The 15,575-nt window shown below is 47.8% G+C and overlaps 1 protein-coding gene across 1 annotated transcript in view; it reads left to right on the top strand.

Annotated features, from left to right (window-relative positions):
- The first annotated feature begins 1,066 nt into the window (after nt 1–1,066).
- EPHX1 (epoxide hydrolase 1) overlaps nt 1,067–15,575 on the top strand; it is a 34,759-nt gene continuing 20,250 nt past the window's right edge. Inside the window, exon 1 of the mRNA XM_004375893.2 lies at nt 1,067–1,291. The gene's annotated coding sequence lies outside the window, so the exon portion shown is untranslated. The remainder of the gene's footprint in view (nt 1,292–15,575) is intronic.

Raw genomic sequence — 15,575 nt, 5'->3', positions numbered from 1 at the left:
TCATCGTGATGAAGTAGCAATTTATAAAAGATAAGGTATGGGACTTCTTTCAGCTAGTACAGAAGTAAATGAAACCACTGCACTCTGAAGTCTGTAATTGTCAGCTCTTAATCTGCAATACCCAAGTAGGTTCTTGCGGTTCTTCACCTACGTCGTACACTTTGTCACCTCCATTTCTTTGCACACGATCTCTTTTCTGCCTGGATTGTCCTCAAACCATACTGACTGCCATCACATTCTGACTTACGGTGACCCTATGTTTTACAGAGTAGAACTGCTCCATAGGGTTTACTTGGCTGTAATCTTTATGGAAGCAGATTGCCAGGCCTTTCTTTCATGGCCCCGCTGGGTGAGTTCTAACCGCCAACCTTTAGGTGAGTAGACGAGTACAGATCATTTGTGCCAGGCAGGGACCTGGATTCCACCCCCCGCCCCCATTATTTTCTGCCTGGTAAACTCCTAGTCATCCTTAAAAACCCTGTCTGTGACCTTTCTGTGAAACTTTTGTAGCAGATTTAACCACTCCTACTTTTGGAGCTTCTCTACCATCTGGGTACATACATGGTTGCAGCAACCCCCAGATGGGTGTTTGTTTCCTGTTTGTCTGTCCTTTAGGACCTGGAGCTCCTGCAGGCACAGGGCTGTGACTTACTCCTGAGCCTGCAGGGTCTGGTTTATAGTCACACTCAGTGTTTGAACCAGCCCATGCTCCAGAAGTGTATTTATGCTTGCTTTCCCAAGGCACCAGTGCAAATCTCTTATTTACTTTCAAATTAAAAAAAAAAAAAAAAAAGACTCTTGGCACAAATTACAGGGAAATAATTCACTCTCACTTTCAATATCAATCTTAAATCATGTATTTTAAAACTTGTATTTTTGCCCCAAAGGTAACAGAAATATTACGTTCAATTAAATCATTGAACTAATTTACCTTTTCGTTTTGTTTTTAATTATTCTCTCCTTTTACTTTTTTTTTTAAGTAAACTATTTTTGGAACAGTTTTAGGTTTACAGACAAATTGTACAGGAAGTACGGAGAGTTCCCATACACCCCGTCCCCCTGCACAGTTTCCAGTGGCGTCACTAGGTTGGTGTCCCCTCCCACACCCCCATGGACCTCTTCTCTTACCAGACCACACTGAATCCTTAGTCACATTTTTGTGTAGATCGTTTAATTCCCTGGACCTGCAAGAGTCTCTCCCTCCCTGCAAGCCGACGGGGGGGACAGGCAGGCAGAGGCTGGACTGCTGGGTGATGACCTCCTTCCTGCGGGTTACAGAGTCCCGGCTCCGGTGAGAAGCGCGGCCACCCCAGCCCCGAGGTTACGGGGGCCGGAAAATCAGGGGCGCCGGTGGACTGGCCCCGGCCCCCAGGGTCCGGGTGCCTGGACCGAGGGCCGGGAATGGATGGCGGACACGCAGTCCCGCTGAGCGCTCACTAGCGGCTGGGCCGCCTTTAAGGGCCACCTTAGGCATGCTGCAATCTAGGGGTACCTCTACCGGAGACCCCCTGGCCTTCGAGGTTCCTTTTTGGGGCACGGGCTTACTAGCTCTTTGGCGGGGCAGAGAAATGGGCAGCCAGTGGGGCTGCGCAGCTAGCTCCGGGTGGCAATGGAAAGGGTTAGAGCGAAGCCCTCGGGCCGGCAGGGGAAGGCGCCCTGGGACAGAGGGGGCTTCTCGCGCCCTGCGCCCGGCCCCCCCATTCCAGGCTAGCGTGCGAGCGTTTGGCACATCCCTCCAGGGGCGGTGGTCACGACGCCCGTCCCCGCCCCATCTGGAGGGGGGCGCAGCGTCGGGAAGGTGGCGTGAGAGGGGCCTGGAGGGCCGCCCAACTCCCGGGCTCAGCACCCGGCCCGGCGCAGTCACGGGAGTGGGCAGGGCAGTCTCTCGCAGTCGGTGGGGTGGGGGAGGTTCGCCGCGGAGCAGCGCCCTGAGGCCTGGCCGGAGCCCTGCGGGTGTGCGCCGTTAGATGGAGGGAGGGGCGATGCACAGGGCCCAGGTTTGCGTGTGAGCTCGGCTTCTGCTTGCAAATGGGCACCTGCATGTGTCCGCGTTTTTGGCAGGACACGCAGCCCCAGCACCGCCCCGCAGCCCGCCTGGCTTCGTCGCACGCTGTCACCACCTCAGACAGTAAAACGCGGTGCTGTCTGCACCCCCCGCACCTCCGTATTGACGCCACAGACAGTTTCTCCTATCTGTCTTGCTTTTCTGTGGTACATTTGTTACAGTTGATGAGCCAATATTAATCTTTTTAACAGTGCGGAGAACAAAGCGCCTATTTTCTTTGGCCGCCTATGTTTAAATCAGAACCAGAAAGACAAAATATAAGTAAAATAGCTCCGCTTGCATCAGCAGTCAGTTGCAAATATTTCACATTTATCAGTCTTTTAAGGGTTGAGGTCACTATATTCTCAGCTAACTTCTTCAGCTTGCACACTTATTCCTGATTTCCTTCCAGGTTTCATAAATGCATGCCCAGAACTTGACTTCGGTAGAGAACTTGGGGAATTAAAATGTATATATATAAACCCGTTGCAGTCAAGTCGATTCCAACTCATAGCTGTTCTATAGGACAGAATAGAACTGCCCCGTGGGGTTTCCAGGGAGCAGCTGCTGGATTCGAACTGCGAGCTCTTAACCACTGTGCCACATTTCTTATCATTGGAGTCAGTTGTTGCTCATCAGGTTTCCTTCTAAGCTCAGCGTCTGATAACTAAATCACCAGTAACCCCAGTCATTGTATTTAAAATCAGCCATGAGTCAGAGCCTCCCCAATGGCAACTAACCAACAACAACAAATTTTACAACAAGAGAAAATACATTGTCCTAGCTAGGCAGACTGATTTCCTTGGGGAGGGTACTGTGACTTCCCGAAAAATGCTTTCATTCTGAAAGACTCCCCGCCACCATCCTAGCTTTTCTAGCACAATATTTTGTCAGTATTCTGGAAAACTGCATTACAAAGACAGTAAAAAAAAAAAAAAAAAAACTAATTGGATAAAATATATTTTTCGGAACTTCTGAAGGGTCAGTTAAGCTCTAATTTCAGGTACTAGCATGGTAAAGCAGACGCTCTCATTTGGTATTGTCTTCCTTCTGCATTTTTCATGGCGTTTCCTAAATGCTGGTGTTTTGAGGGGCTGGAATGTTTTCTCTAGCAGCAGGAGCTGACCACACAGAAGAGAAAAATACAGTTCTCCCAAGAAACGCAAACGCTTAGTAAACAGAATTCCGCCCCTGAATGCTGAGAATGTCATTCCTTAGAACAGATAGAAAAGAGGAGCAGAGACTACCCCAGGGATACGTTGATCGTTGAAGCTGTATGGTGGTGCCTCGTGCTTTTCTTTGTCCTCCCGAGCCTGTCCTTGGTGAAGGCACGGGAGAACGCAGAGGTTCCCGGACCACGAGCATCTAAGTGGCTAAATAATCTAATAGGGACAGGGTCTCCTCTGGGTCTATTCCAGCACTGAGATTCTGCACACTATAAGGGATTTAGGGGAAGGGAAAGGAGCACACATTTGCCAAGCAGCAGCTTTGAACAAGGCAGTCTTCACAGTGAGCCTGTGAGGTGGGTGTTGTTATGCCCATTTTACAGACGAGGCCTCAGAATCGCAGAGAAGTCTGATAACTTGCCCAAAGCCTCCAAACTGGGAAATGAGGGAGCTGGGATTTGAACTACCTGAAGAGGGAAGCAAGCTAGAAGCTCCCTGATTGTAAATTATAAGATCTACCAGTCCCTAAAGTCAATGGTATCGGAGTTGCCATTTTGAAGGGTGTCATGGAATGGAGGGAAATCCTGGTGGCGGAGTGGTTAAGAGTTTAGCTGCTAACCAAAAGGTCAGCAGTTCGAATCCACCAGGCGTCCTTGGAAGCCCTGTGAGATAGTTCTACTCTGTCCTGTAGGGTTGCTGTGAGTAGGAATTGACTCAACAGCAACAGGTTTTGGTTTTTTTGGTATGGAATGGAAGTTCTCTAGGTAAGCCCAGGCTGGCTTCTCAAGTAGTAATGCCCACAGTGGGGTCACCATGCTTCACCAAACTTACAAGGTATTTGCATTTTACCTCTTGTATGCTGGGACTGGAGCCTCTGGGTGATGCAAACGGTTAACGTGCTTGACTGCTAACCAAAAAGCTGGAGGGTCGAGTCTCCCCAGAGGCACCTCAAAAGAAAGGCCTGGCCATCTACTGCTGAAAAATCAGCCATTGAAAAACCTGTGGAGCACAGTTCTACTCTGACACACATGGGGTCTCCATGAGTTGGAGTCAGCTTGATGGCAACTGGTGGTTATGCTGATTAAATCCCTCCAGTCTGCCATCCAACATCATCCCTTCCAGAAATCAGGATGCCCGTGGCTGAATTCTGAATCAGTAGGTTTCATTGAGTACAGAATCAAAATCCAGGTAGGCTGTCACATTGAGGGGCACTGTGCTGGCTATGGGGGGAGCCTGTGACTGCGGGATTGCTCTGTGTACCCCTGAATTGTATCAATGCACCTGCCCAAATCTTGTTCTTCAGGTCCCTCTTTTCTAGGCTACAGGGAGCCCTGGTGGTACAGTCATTAAGAGCTCAGCTACTAACCAAAAGGTTGGCAGTTTGAATCCACCAGCCACTCCTTGGAAATCCTATGGGGCAGTTCTACTCTGTCCTACAAGGTCGCTATATACAGACCTATCCCATTTCTGCGCATTGTAACCACTGGGGAGGTTGGGTGCCTGGGCCCCAGCCCCCACCGCCAAGGGGAAACACCATTCTGATGCCTAGCATCACAAATTAGTTTTGTTTGTCTTTGTCCTTTATATAAATGGAATCAAACAGTGTATGCTCTTGTGTGTCTGGCTTCTTTTGCTCAGCATTGTGAGAATCGTCGTTGTTGTTGTGTGTAGGTATAGGTGGTTCATTTTTGTTGTACTGGATTCCATTGTGTGACTGCACCACAAGCTCTCATTGACGGGCATTTGGGTTGTTTCTAGTTTTTGGTTATTATAGATGGTGCTGTTATGAACATTCTACTCTGTGACTTGATGAAGGTATGGACTAATTTTGGTTGGTCATAGAGTTCGTATATGAGTCATAGAGTTTGTATATGTTCAGCTTTAGTTGTTGTTGTTGCTACCTGCTGTCGAGTCAGCCCCTGACTCATGGTGACCTCTGTCACAACAGAACAGAACACTGCCTGATCCTGAGCCCTCCCCTTGATGGGTTTTGGATTGGCCTGTTGTGATCCATAGGGTTTTCACTGACTGATTTTTCAGAAGTAGACCCCAGTCCTTTCTTCCTAGTCCATTTTGGTCTGGAAGCTTCACTGAAACCTGTTCTGCATCATAGCAACATGCAAGCCTCCCCTGACAGACGGGTGGTGGCTGCGCATGAGGTGCATTGGCAGGGAATCGAACCTGGGTCTGCCGCATCGACAACAAGAATTCTACCTTGGAACTACCACTGCCTCCCAGCCTTGGTAGATACTGCCAAACAGTTTTCCAAAGTGATTGTATGAAAGTCTCCCATTACATTTTGATTTATCCTAGTTTCTTTCTAGGAATATTGCCTCAATTTCCGTTTTGACAGTACATTCCACATATCTTCTTTTACTTTAAAGGTAAATGTTTTGCTTGAGTCTTCCAGTTGCAGGACTGAGACCCCACCACCCTGATGCAGAACTGAAACCAGGCCTTCCAGCTCATGTGTGTGGCTGCAGAGACCTTGAGCATCTCTGGGTGCAGAGCCCTGCGCTTGGGGCGACAGGGAAGACAGAGGAAAGTTCATTTCAGCTGGAGGGATAGGAACCTGCAGGGAAGGTGACTTGAGAGTCACAGCAGCGTTGTCCCAGCTTCTGGCTGAGGCTGTGGAAGCAGAGGGAAGACGCTCAGACCCACACCCAGCCAGCCACCCCCGATCTGCCTGAGGCTCAGTCACTGTCTTTGTTGTGAGGAGCCTGGCTATTCCAGTATTCAGATCCTGTGATTTATCGAGCACGTTTTATAGACAAGGCACACGGGATTTAGGGCTGAAAGGACATAGTCTTTGCCTTCAAGGCCCACACAGTTTGATCCCACAGACTTCCCCAAGTAACAAAGCACAACGAATAGAGGTGGTCTAGTGAAGGGGCTGGAATCCCTGGGTGGTGCAAATGGTTAACATGCTTGGCTGCTAACAGAAAGGTTGGGGGTTCAAGTCTACCCAGAGGTGCCTCGGAAGAAAAACCTGGCAGTCTACTTCCAAAAAATCAGCCATTGAAAACCCTATGAAGCACAGTTCTACTCAGACACACCTGGGGTTGCCAGGAGTTGGAGTCAACTCAATGGCAACTAGGAGATGAAGGGGCTAAACCTGGCTGCCTGGATTTGAATCCTGCCTCCCTCACTCACTGTCTGTCTGACCTTGGATAAGTTACTTTGCCTTAGTTTTCTCATCTGTAAAGTAGGAATAATAATTGCACCTCCTAGGGTTGTGAAAGAGCCTGGTGCAGTGGTTAAATGATCGGCTACTAACGGAAAGATCAGAGGTTTGAATCCACCAGCCACTCCACGAGAGAATGACGCGTCAGTCTGCTTCCCTAAAGATTACAGCCTTGGAAACCCTATGGGGCAGTTCTACTCTGTCCTATAGGGTCACTATGAGTCAGAATCGACTTGACAGCAACGGGTTTGGTTTGGGTTTTGGGGTTGTTGTGAGGACTGAGGGAGTTATGTTATGCAGAGTGCTTAGAGCAGTGCCCCGAGGAAGCCCTCCTTAATGCTGAAGTCCTATGATGAGCTCACAAGAGTGAGAAGACACGGGGGCCACAGGAGGTCGGGGTGGGGGGCATGAATCCATGCAGCTGGGGGGGTCAAGGGCAGCTTTTTGCTCACTTCTCCATGAGGAGCAGGGTTTTGACAGGGAAATGGAGGGCGTCTTAGGCTGGAGGTCTGTTTTCAGGGACAGAGAGGCCACTCAGTGAGACTTCAGGCTGCAGCGTGGAGTCCAGCGAAGCATTTAGACTTTATCTTGCAGGTTGTGAGAAGGACAGGTTATGGACTTTCCCTGGTTGCTCCTCCGAGGAAAAGAGAGTTGGCTAAAATTGAGAGTTGGGCTACCGAGCCTTTTACGGACCTGGATGGGGGCAGCAGGCACCCCCAGAGCTGTAGTATTTCCTTCAGCTTTCTAGGGGAGCCCTGGATACCATGGATCCAGAGGCGTGGGGTCCGCCCTCCCAGAGGGCAGCGTGTGTATCCAGCTTCCTGCAGGGAACCCACTCACCAGTGCTGCGGGCAGAGAGAGGCACCGGGGTTCTCTGCCCCCTGCGACTCTGGAGGTGGTGTTTCCTCATGGTGTTTCCTCTTGACCCTGCAGAAAGGCCGAAGGTCCTCCCACCCGGTCACAAGTGTTCGTTCAGCATCTGCTAGCTGGGACCCTGTATCTTTAGAGCTGGGCTCGGGCTCAGGAGCAGGACACAGAGCCCAGCCTTAGAGCCCATGCTGTACTCTAGAGCGGTGGTTCTCACCCGCAGGGTCAGCATCGTCTGGGTACTTGTTAGAAATGCAAATTCTCTGGCCCCACCCTTGACTGACTGAATCAGAAACTCTGGGTTTAACCAGTTCTCCACTGATTCTTTTTATTTTATTGAGCTTCAGGTGAAAGTTTACAGAGCAAATTAGTTTCTCATTAAATAATTAATATACAAATTGTTTTGTGACATTGATTGCCAACCTGCAATGTGTCAGCACTCTCCCCTTCACCCTAAGTTCCCTGTTTCCATTCATCCAGTTTTCCTGTCCCTTCCTGCCTTCTCTTCTTTGCTTTTGGGCCGGTGTGCCCAGTTAGTCTCCTATACATGATTGAACTATGAAGCTCGTTCCTCATTGTTTGCCCTATAGGCCTGTCTAATCTTAGGCTGAAAGGAGAATCTCGGAAGTGACTTCAGTACTGAGTTAAAAGGGTGTCTGGGGGCCATACTCTTGGGGTTCCTCTTGTCTCTGTCACACCAGCAAGTCTGATACTTTTTTGTATGTGTGTGAATTTCAATTTTATTCTACACTTCTCTCCCGCTTGGTCCAGGACCCTCTGTTGTGATCCCTATCAGAGCAGTCGGTGATGGAAGGTGGGCACCATCTAGTTTTTCTGGGCTCATTCTAGTGGAGGTTGTGGTAGTTGTGGTCCATTAGTCCTTTGGACTAATCTTTCGTTTGTGTCTTTGGTTTTCTTCATTCTCCTTTGCTCTTGCCGGGATGGGGCCAGTAGATGGATCTTAGATGGCCCCTCAGAGGCTTTTAAGACCCCAGACACTACTTTCTTTATAAATTATGTTAATGCCAATTGAGCTAGATGTCCCACAAGACCATGGTTTCCATCCCTCAGCCCAGTAACCCAGTCCTTCAGGGAGTTTGGATGAGCCTATGAAGCTGCTATGACTTTGCCTTCGTCAAGTTGTGCTGACTTCCCCGGTATTGTGTACTGTCTTACCCTTCACCAAAATTACCATTTATCTACCATCTAGTTAGTGTTTTTCCCTCCCAACTCCTCCCCTCCCTTGTAACTATCAACGATTGTTCCTTTCTGTGTAAACTTTTTCATGAGTTTTAATAGTAGTGGTCTCATACAGCATTTGTCCTTTTGCGATTGACTTATTTCACTCAGCATAATGCCCTCCAGATTCTTCCACGTTGTGAGATGTGTCTAAGATTCATCATTGTTCTTTATCGTTGCATAGTATTCCATTGTATGTATGTACCATAGTTTGAGACCAAGTTGGTTGATTGTGACCTTTAGATCTTCTGTATCTTCGTTGAGTTTCTTTCTAGATGTTCTGTCCTTTACTAAGAGTGGTGTGTTGAAGTCTCCTACTGTTACTGTGGGACTGTCCATTTCTCTTTTCAATACTGTTGGAGTTTGTTTCATGTATTTTGGAGCCCTGTCGTAGGATACGTCAATATTTATTATGGTTATGTCCTCATGGTGGATTATCCCTTTAATCATTATATAGTGTCCTGCCTTGTCTTTTATGGTGGATTTTGCCTTAAAGTCTATTTATTTTGCGATTAGTATTGCCACTCCTGCTCTTTTTTGGTTGCTGTTTGCTTGATATATTTTTTTCTATCCTTTGATTTTTAAAATATTTATGTCTTTGTGTCTAAGGTGTGTCTCTTGTAGACAACATATTGATGGGTCATGTTTTTTATCCATTCTGTCACTCTTTGTCTCTTTACACATGCATTTAAATCATTTACATTCAGTGTGATTATCGATTGGTATGAGTTTATTGCTCGCGTTTTGTAGTGCTTTTTTTTTGTGGTGCTGAGGTTTTCTTTGTTCCTCTTACTCTCTTGTGCTGAGTTCTTTTTGTTGTGAAGTTTTTTTTCATTTCTTTCATTATTGTAGATTTTGTGTTTACTGAGATTTTATTTATTTATTTTGATAAGTAGTTTGTTAACTTTCTTTGTGGTTGCTTTGAAATTTTTCCTTATCTTCCTAAGTTTGAACTGGTCTTTTATTGCTTGATACCACGTTGACTTCCTCTCTGTTTGAAAGTTCTATACCTACACTACGTATTCCCCCTTTTATTGTTCTGGTGTTGCCGTCATTTACAGATTGATGTCTCTAGTTCTGTGTTTTAAATCTTTTAGTTTTGTTTTATCCTTGACATTTCATTACCTAGGTCGGTATCTGGCTGATACTGGCCTGTGTCCTAGATTCAGGTTGTTGTCTGATGTTGTTGGTTCTCTAACTGAAGGACTCCCTTTAATAATTCTTAAAAGTTTGGTTTTGTTTTTACAAATTCCCTTAATTTATGTTTATCTGGAAATGTCCTAGTTTTGCCATCATGTTTGAGATAGAGTTTTGCAGGACATATTATTCTTGGTTGGCAGTTTTTTTCTTTTAAGGTTTTATATATGTCATCCCATTGCCTTCTTGCTTGTGTGGTTTCTGCTGAGTAATCAGAGCTTAGTCTTATTATTTCCCCTTTGTATGCGACTTTTCTTTGTTCTTGAGCTGCTCTCAGGATTCGTTCTTTGTCTGGTTTTGGCAAATGTGATTGTGATATGTCTTGGTGACTTTCTTTTGGGGTATGTCCTACGTGGGGTTCATAGAACTTCTTGGATGGTCAGCATTTCATCTTCCATGATATTAGGGAAGTCTTCTGTCAGCAAATCTTCAATGATCCTCTCTGTGTTTTCTGTTTTCTCCCCTGTTCTGGAGTTCTGATCACATGCAAATTTTTGCCGTTGATTATATCCCCCATAGTTCTTAAGTTTTCTTCATTCTTTTCTCTGAATTTTCCACAAACAAAGTGGCACCCATGGATTTGTCTTCAATTTTGCTGATTCTTCGATTGTTTCAAATTTGCTTCTAGAACCTTATATTGCATTGTCCATTTCTGAAATTTTGTTGTTTATCTTTTGGATTTATACTTGTTGTTTTTTTATGATTTATAATTGTACATTTATTTTGACATTTCTCCTTGTATTATTTTCCTGAATTCTTCTATTGCTTTGTCTGTGTTTTCTTTGCTTTTGACTATGTTTTGGTTGCTTTTGTCTGTGTTTTCCTTGATCTCTTTCCTAATCTCTTGGAGAGCCCTGAATAGTAGACTTTTGAATTCCCTGTCAGGTAGTTCCAGTGCTTTTTCTTCTGCCAGAAGGTCCTCTGGTGCTTTATTTTGGTCACTTACGGCAGCCATCTTGTCCTATTTTTTAATGTTTTGATATTGTTTTCTGTCTCTGAGACATTCAGGTATTAGTTTCTTTACTTAATGATTGTAGCTTTGTTTGTTTTGCCCTGCTTTTTTGTTTTGTTTAGTTATGTCTGGCCGGGCAGGCTGGGCATGTTTTGTTGCTTGCTTGTCTGTGGGCACGATATTTCTCACTACCTTGTCTGAGTGTGCAGGGCTGGCTGCTCAGCTATGATGCAGCAGGGCAAGTCCAGCAGGGGGAAGAGGGGTGGAGATGGGTCATTTGTCTGTGGCATGAACTGGGTCAGGGCCAGGGGCTGGAGTAGGGCCTGCAGTAGGGTGGACTGGTTCCTCTCAGGGCCGCAGAGCGCAGTGATGTGTGGACTGAGCTGGCCAGGAGGGGTCTGGGTGTCTGGGCTGGTTTCCCTTGGGGCTACGGAGTACGTAAAGCTGGGGCTGAACCAGCTGGGAAGGGCCTGGGGGTCTGGCCAGCGGGGCTAAGGAGAGAGGCAGGAAGAGGGGTGAAGGCAGGGGCAGAGGGGGATAAATGGAGGGGGGCAATACGGTGGGTTAGTACTGTGGTTCCTGGCAGTTGGGGCTGCTGGAATTGGGCAGTTCTTGCTGCTGTGCACCAGAGGGGTGAGAGTTATAGGAGCATTCTCCTGTGGTTAGCGGGTGAGAGAGCCTCAGCTCCTCCTTGACTTGCAGCCAGCAAATGTGGTCTTACTTAGCCCTGGGTGTGTCTGTGCTGTACCTCTGTCTCCTTTTGGGAATTCTGGGGAGCTGCTTTTCTGTGTGCAAGGTTGTTGGCTTTATTCCAAGATGGTCATGCTGAGTCATGCTGTTTGGCTGGGAACCTCCACTGTGTATCTCTACTCCTTTGCTGTTTTATATCAGTTTCTTCTTCTCAGTGGGGTCCGATCTAATACTTTATCCTTTCATTTAAAGTTCAGGGTTCCAGGATTGACCCCTGTATCAGTTTTACTTGGTTGTTTGGGTCTTTGTTGCAGCAGGATGGCTTAGTGCATCTGACTAGTCCACCATCTTGGGTCAACCTCCTACCCAGGTGATTCTGATCTACCCTAAAGTTGACCCACTGGTCTGGAGCAGTAGTTCTCAGTTTAGCGTGATTTCACCCCTCTGGGAACATTTGGTAATGCCTGGAGACATTTTTGGTTGTCACAAACTGTAGGGGGTGGGGAGAGTTGGAGGGACATTTCACTGGTATCTAGTGGGTAGAGGCCAGGGATGCCACTGAACACCCTACAATGCACAAGACAGCCCCCCACAATAAAGCATTATTGGGTCCAAAATATTAGTAGTGCTGAGAGTGAGGAACCTGCCCTAGAGCAATTACCACAGCCCACAGGAAGCACAGGGATTCTCCCTTCATACCAGAGGTGCCATCCTTGGCCCCATAACCTGGGGCAAATCACTTTCCCTGTGGCCTCAGTTTCCCCAGCTCTGAAGTAAGGTGGTTGGACTCGAGACTGCTGAGTTCCCTTCCGGCTTCTATGTCCAGTGGCTCTGACTGGTCGGCCCTGCAGAGGGTGGGCCAATGCAACAGTTTTCTTCCTGTTAGGTAGCAGGTGGCAGTGAGAGAGGCCTGGAGAGGGGACAGCTCTGTCAGCTGCCTAGTGCCACCCCTCCCCACCCAGGCCTGCTGCTCCTGAGAGTCCAGCTGGGCTTGGGTTCACTGTGAACAGTTCCCCACTCCCCATTGTGGTGTTTGCCTCCACTAGCGCAACCCAAGGAACCACCCTGGGGAGGAACGAGAGAGCCAACAGCTGGCTCCACACACAGTAGGTTTGGTCCAGGGAGCTGGGCAGACAGGGAGGAGCCCTGGTTATTGAGCTTTAAACCTTTTTTTTTCTCATATTCCAAATAAAACAGCAGCCCCTCAGCAGCCCTGGGGAGGGGCTCAGAGGCCCGAGGGCAGCTTGGCACAGCAGGTACCAGACTGCTGTGGGCCTAGCACTTCCAAGTCCTTCCTCCGTGCCCTGGGCGATAGGGACAATAGTTATCATAACTTACAGATGAGGAGAGAAGAAAGGCCTGGCCGTCTATTTCTGAAAACTCAGCCACTGAAAACCCTCTGGAGCACAAGTCTACTCTGACACACATGGGGTCACCATGAGCTTAGCAGATTTACTAGGTTACAAATGAAGAGTGTGTGGCTGAACTAAGCTGAAGGTAGAATGGGAGCATGAACTCTGATTGGTCCGACTCCAGGCCCACCCCTTCCAGGGCAAAAGCCAGGCCCTGAACAACTTGGCCCACCTTCTTCTCCATTGAAGCTCAGCTCTTCTTGTGCCCAGCAAGGGGAAGGTTTTGTTTATTGTTATTTCAGTTTTTTGGGAAAGATGTGCAGGCCTGGGAGGCATGCTGGGGCAGAAGGCTGCGGCCCCGGGCAGTCATTGCTGTGTATTCTTAGGGGTCCCAGAGAGCAGGTTTGAAGGCTCAGGGCTGAAAAGGGGTGTTGAGGGGAGATAAGACTGGGGGAGAGGGGTGCAACATACCGAAAGACAGATGGGAAATTAATCTTTGGCTTTAAATTCTAATTCTCACAATTGCCATGTGATTTGGGGCAAGGCCCTTGCCTCCTCTGATCCTTGCCTTAAATAAGTGAAAAGAAAAGTTAATTTTGATGAATTGTGGCCCCTTAGTGTGTGGATTTGCACATACTTTGCTTTATCACATCTGTGAAAGCCTACCTGCAGACAGTCAACGTCTGTTACGTGGGCTGACCTAGAGCACCCTGCTTTGTGTGGATTTGCTCCCACTATTACATCAGCCACCACCCAAGTGTCAGTTTGTCGTGCTGTGATGACTTGCCTGTTGCTATGATGCTGGAAACTATGCTCACTGGTATTTCAAGGTCACCATGGTGGACAGGTTTCAGTGGAGCTTCTAGACTAAGAAAGACCTGGCAATCTACTTCAAAAATTAGCCAATGAAAACCCTATGGATCACAACAAAAGTTGTCCGAGATAGTGCTGGAAAATGAGCCCTGCAGGTTAGAAGGCACTCAGAATACACAGTGGCTGCAACAATGGATTCAGACATACGATCATGAAGATGGTGCAGAACTGGGCAGTGGTTCGTTCTGTGGTACATGGGGTTGACATGAGTTGGAGCTGCCTCCATGGCAGCTAACAACCAAAACACTAAGTAAAGGGCACAGTTAAAAATAAACCCACTGCTGTCGAGTCAATTTCGACTCATAGCAACCCTGTGGGACAGAGTAGAACTGCCCCACAGGGTTTCCAAGGAGCAGCTGGTACACTGAAACTCTTACGACGTTTTGGTTAGCAGCCAGACTCTTAACCACTGCACCACCAGGGCTCCGAAGGGCAGTTACTGGGTTGCAAATATACGTACCTGCACCTGCAGTAAAACCTGCTTTGAAATCCAAGATGAGAGACCCTGAAGCCCTGTCTTTGAGCCAAACATTAATATTCTTGTTATCTTAATGATAATGCAAGATAGGAGCTTCCTCAGTTTCTATCTGAGTCTTACTTTGCTCTGGTTTTTAGCCATCAAGCCCTGAGCCGCTGTAGTGCTCCTTGCTTTGGACCTTGCCCATTCACTGAGGTGGGCTCTTGAGTACCAGTCTTTCAACATTTTGTCTCTGGGCTAGCATGGTTCAGTTTGCTGTTTGAAGTCCAGGGAGATAACACGCTGTGCACACATCAGATCTGCTGACTCGGCAGGCCTGCGAGGCTGTATAAAAGCCCAGCCTCCGTGTGGCAGCCTTGGGCCCTCGAGTGTGGCTGTGCGCAGAGCTCCCTGCTCCCCGCTTCCCGAGAAAGGTTTAAAGGGTGAGGATGCAAGGCCGCGGGGACAGATGAGAGTGCTGGATAATTCTGTCTAGAAAAGGGAAAGTTGGACATTTTATCCCGAGGGCAGTGACACGGTGCTCTTGACCTCGCTCTGCTGAAGTCAGGTAAGGAGAACAGTTTGTAAAGTTCTCTTGGGAACTTGGGGTTTGCTTGACCCCTCTTTATTGTTCTTTATGCTTGCAGCTCCCTTTACAACCTCATGCAAAATTTATGCTGTTTGCTTCCACCATATACACTGTTTGCACAAATATTGACTGAGTGTCTCGCTTGGGTGGACCTGGTTAGGGCATGACCAGGACAGACACAGTCCCTGCCTGCCCATGCTGACAGTCTCTGCTAGGTGGACTGTGTCCTTCTACTGCTGCTGCTGGGGGCCTCTGCCCTCCAGCTCCTCTCAACGCTCCCCCACATGTCCCACAGACTCGAAGCCTAGGCTTGCTTTAAGATATCACAGAGGCTAGAAGCTGACTCTTCGTCATCTTCTCAAAGGGTAGAATTTCCTGGCCAGGACAGAGGGTCTTTCTGGAAATGGGGGAAGCCTGTGGAAGTTTTCTTTTCTGAATTCCTTAAAATAGGAGGGACTCATCTCCTGCTATCCCTTAAAAAAAACAGTTGCCACGGAGTCGACTCTAACTCATGACGACCCCATGTGTGTCACAGTAGAACTGTGCTCCATAGGGTTTTCAATGGCTGATTTTTAGAAGTAGATCACCAGGTCTTTCTTCTGAGGCACCTCTGGGTGGACTCAAACCTCCAGCCTTTTGGTTAGTAGTCAAGTGCATTAACGACTTGCACCATCCAGGAACCAGCTATCCCTTACCTTGTTTTAATTGTAGGAGTGCTGGCATCATCATCCATTCAGCTGGCACGTATAGGGCACTGGGGTCAGACTTGGGATTGAAAGAGAAAAGCCTTAACTGTCTTCAGGCTGGGGGCAGAGCGGGTGCCAGCAAACCACACGCCGCCTCCCTGCTCGGGTGGCAGAGGCCTTTGCTCAGGCACATCTGGACTTACAGTCCATACTGAGAAAATGAGACCTTGAGACTTCTAAGCTTCAGGGGGAGGTGAGCCAGCTCTTCATCCCAAATTC

Source organism: Trichechus manatus, unplaced genomic scaffold (genome assembly GCF_000243295.1).
Source record: "Trichechus manatus latirostris isolate Lorelei unplaced genomic scaffold, TriManLat1.0 scaffold00039, whole genome shotgun sequence".
NCBI lineage: Eukaryota > Metazoa > Chordata > Mammalia > Sirenia > Trichechidae > Trichechus > Trichechus manatus.
Note: the sequence above shows the minus strand (reverse complement) of the source record. Positions and strands in the feature narration are given on the sequence as shown.